The following is a 4254-nucleotide window of genomic DNA, read 5'->3' on the forward strand; positions in this document are numbered from 1 at the left end:
TTGGTTTTACTCGTAGGATGTCTCATCCGGTGTGCCCTGAGAACGAGATATGTGCAGCTCCTATTGGGATTTGTCGGCGCATCGGGCGGCTTTGCTGGTCTTGTTTTACCATTGTCGAAATGTCTTGTAAACCGGGATTCCGAGTCTGATCGGGTCTTCCTGGGAGAAGGTATATTCTTCATTGATCGCGAGAGCTTATCATGGGCTAAGTTGGGACACCCCTGCAGGGTATAATCTTTCGAAAGCCGTGCCTGCGGTTATAGGCAGATGGGAATTTGTTAATGTCCGGTTGTAGATAACTTGACACCAGATCCGAATTAAAACGCATCAACCGTGTGTGTAGCCGTGATGGTCTCTTTTCGGCGGAGTTCGGGAAGTGAACACGGTTTCTGGGTTATGTTTGACGTAAGTAGGAGTTCAGGATCACTTCTTGATCATTGCTAGCTTCACGACCATTCCTTTTGCTCTCTTCTCGCTCTTATTTGCGTATGTTAGCCACCATATATGCTTAGTCGCTGCTGCAGCCTCACCACTTTACCCCTTCCTTTCCCTTTAAGCTTTGCTAGTCTTGATACCCATGGTAATGGGATTGCTGAGTCCTCGTGGCTCACAGATTACTACAACAACAGTTGCAGGTACAGGTTCTGCGATGATCATGACGCAAGAGCGATGTTTGCTTATTTCGGAGTTCTTCTTCTGCTTCTTCTTCGATCAGGGGATAGGTTCCAGGTCGGCAGTCTGGGCTAGCGGGGTGGATGTCGGTTGAGTTTCTGTTTGTGTTTCATCCGTAGTCGGATGATGCTCTTATGTATTGTGATGTTGTATTCGTGTGGCATTGTATGCCTCTTGTATGTATCCCCATCTATTGTGTAATGTTGATGTAATGATATCCACCTTGCAAAAGTGTTTCAATATGCGGGTCTATCCTTGGTGGGACCTTCGAGTTCCTTTTGGATAGGGTCGCATATTGGGCGTGACAAGTTGGTATCAGAGCCTCGACCGACCCTAGGAGCCCCCTTGATTGATCATGTAGTTTGGCCGTTGTTGAGTCTAGAAGAAAACTGTTTTCGGAGTCTAGTTATATCGGAGAGTAGGAATTCTTTTTACTCCTCAGCCCCTTCGTCGCTCTGGTAAGGAATCTTGACATAGGTGTTTTGAATTACTCCTCTTCCCCTTCAAATTTTCCTTAGGATCACGCAGTTAGTTTTTGGTTCGTTGGTTCTCTTCTCTTTTCATCCGGTGCATTTCTCGTCAAGTTGACTCGAGCCTCTTCATCTTTGAGTTCAAACCTCAGTTGTTTTCTTTCCCACCCGCCCACCCCTTTTCTTCTCGGAACCGGAGTCCGTAATTGAGTATTCATCCTACTCGTGCGAAGTCTTTGCTTTCTTTCCTCAATGATTTCAACCGGTGTTTTCTCTTCAAGATATTCTTCGGTTTCCCCTTCCAAGTTGTCTTTGTTTTCCCGCCCTCCCACCCTCTTCTTCCCGGAGCCTCAGTCTCTTTCGAGCATCAATTTTCATTCGTGTGGAGCCTCTTCAGTCTTTCGTCAATTGTTTTCAACCGGTGAATTCTCGTCTCGGTGGACATTATTCATCTCATTATCTTCTCTGGTGGATTCAATTCCAATTTTTCGGTGTTGATTATATTCTTTCCCTCGGCTCAAGTGTTTCCCCCTGCTCGTTCGCCTCTCGCCAGTTTATCCTTCCGGAATGCTCAAGACATCTCAGGAGATTCGTCTGTGTTCCAATTAATTCGACTTTGTCTCCTCATTCAAATATTTCAATTGTTCTGGTGCATCATCTATCTGTTCAACATCCCTTTCCAACGGTGTTCTATTTTAGTGGGCCCTAACCCACAGGACTTTTCCCAGGATCCTACCTGACTCTTCTAATTTTCCCGGAGCTATTCTCAAATCCTTTCCGAAGTTTGACGTAAGAATGAATTATCATAAGTCATATGTCCTTCTCCAAGATCTTTCAAATGCTTTTCATTGTTGGCTCAACCTCTTCGCTTTTCATTCTCCCGGAGTATCTCAGTAATTTTGGTGGTGTTTCTCGTTTTCAGTTGAAGATTGAAGAAGAGTTTTCCTCTAAACCTTGTCCATTCTCTCGAAGTTTCGTGGCTCTAGCTTCATATTATCCTCTCAAATTTTTCCATTTGTCAGATATTCCTTTTCTCACCCATCCGGAGTATTTCAGAAGTTGTTTTCCCGTTTCTTTTCATCGGAGGCCATCATTCCAGTTATCATTCTCTATTTATCCCGGTGGTTCATTCAAGTGTTCTTTAATCAGATCATGATCTTTTGCTCTTTTGCATCTATATCCCCTCAAGCATATTTGTTCTTCTAATTCTTCCGGTGATTATTTCTCTTTCATCAGTCATTTTCGAATTCTTACGGTGGTTTGTTCAAGATTCTTTTTCCTTGATTAGCATATCAATTCATTCGTTCTTTCCAATCCTACCGGTGGTTCATGAAGACCTTCTCAAGTTTGTGACATGTCACTTCTCAATCCTTTCAAGAAGAATAAGTAGTATGAAAAAATCCATTGCTTGTCATCAATTTAATTTGATGAAGGATAAACATACAATAAATCTTATTCTTATTTCATCCAAGTCAAGTAATCCCTTCCTTCGGAGTTTGTTCTTAATGAATAAATTCTAGTTCCAATTGTTTTCATCTTTTCTTTTCTGGAGTTCTTTTTCCTCAGCCATTTCGTCGGAACCTCCATCTAAATCATTGCAAGGCTCATCTTATTCTTTCTTCTTTCATTCTATCTCATCATCCTTTTGTCACCGGAGTCCTTCATGGTGGTTCTTCATGATTTAATTCATTCTTTCAAGTGTTCATCAAGATTCTTGTCGGTGGAGTTCAAGTATCTTTTCTTCTCGCATCTCGAAGTGCAATTAATTCTCCGTCTTCTTTTGAAGTGGAGTTTTGCATCCTTTCGTTCTTCTCAGCTATTCAATCATTTCCGTTTGCGGCTGGTTATCACCTCATATTTTCTGAGATGTTATCCATAAGTCCACGACAAGCTTATTCTTTTCGTTGTTGAAATTTCTCAATAACTCCATTTAATCTTTTCTTCTAAGATTGCTTTCTATTTCATTCGTGGCACAAGTTGTCATTTTCTTCTCCGTTCTTTTCATTCAACTCTTTTAATTCTTCCGGAGGCATTGTCTGTTCATCTCGTCAGGTGTCTTTCCATCCTCTCAAGCTTGTGTCCTACTCCTTCCATTTTCAACCGGAGTGCTGCCTAAATTGTTTCAATCTTATTCGTTTCTTATCTCGTTCTAACCGGAGTGGTTTCATAGTCTATTTGATTCAGTGAGCCTTCGATTCTCGTCATTCTCGTCGTTCCTCTCTTCTTCTCGGGTGCTCTCGATTCTTTGCTTCTTCTCTTGAGTTCTTGCTTCACCTCTTCCTTTTCTCTTCCGTCTCGGTCCTAAGATCTCGGGACGAGATCTCTTGTTAGTGGAGGAGTGTTGTAACGCCCCGGATTCGTTGCGCCAGGTGTCTGCCAGTTATTCGTCGTCATTGCCATGTCTTTTGCTTGCTTGTTGCATTTTATCATGTCATCATGTGCACTTCATTTTGCATACGTGTTCGTTTCTTGCATCCGAGCATTTTCCCCGTTGTCCGTTTTGCAATCCGGCGCTCCTATGTCCTCCGGCGTTCCCTTCTTGCCTCTCTTCGTGAGCGGGTGTTAAACATTCTCGGAATGGCCCGAGGCTTGCCAAGTGGCCTTGGTATAGCACCGGTAGACCGCCTGCCAAGTTTCATGCCATTTGGAGGTCGTTTGATACTCCAACGGTTAACCGGGTAACCGTAAACCCCCCCTTTCTCTTTGCAGCCCAACACCCCTTCCAAAGTGGCCCAAAACCCATCTAACTCCCCTCCATGCTCTCGGTCGTTCGATCACGATCGCGTGGCCGAAAATCGCTCCTCATTTGGACTCTCCTAGCTCCCTCTACCTATATATTTGTGCCTCCCCCCGAAAATCCCGCAGATCAAACCCTAGCCCCGCTCCCCTCGCGCGCCGGACATGTCCAACCCCGCCGGACATGTCCAGCCTCCACCTCGCTCCGGCCAATCGCGGCCTGCCACGTCACCTCCTCCGCCGTCTCAGCCACTCACGCGCCGCCGCCTGTCCGCGCCGCCGCCCTCTCTCTCCTTCCTCCGCCGCCGCGCCGCCCGGGGCCCAGATCCGGCCCGCCCCGGGCCGAACTGGGCCGCGCTGGGCCCATCCCGCGCCG

This window comes from Triticum dicoccoides, chromosome 1B, assembly GCF_002162155.2.
Source record: "Triticum dicoccoides isolate Atlit2015 ecotype Zavitan chromosome 1B, WEW_v2.0, whole genome shotgun sequence".
Lineage (NCBI taxonomy): Eukaryota > Viridiplantae > Streptophyta > Magnoliopsida > Poales > Poaceae > Triticum > Triticum dicoccoides.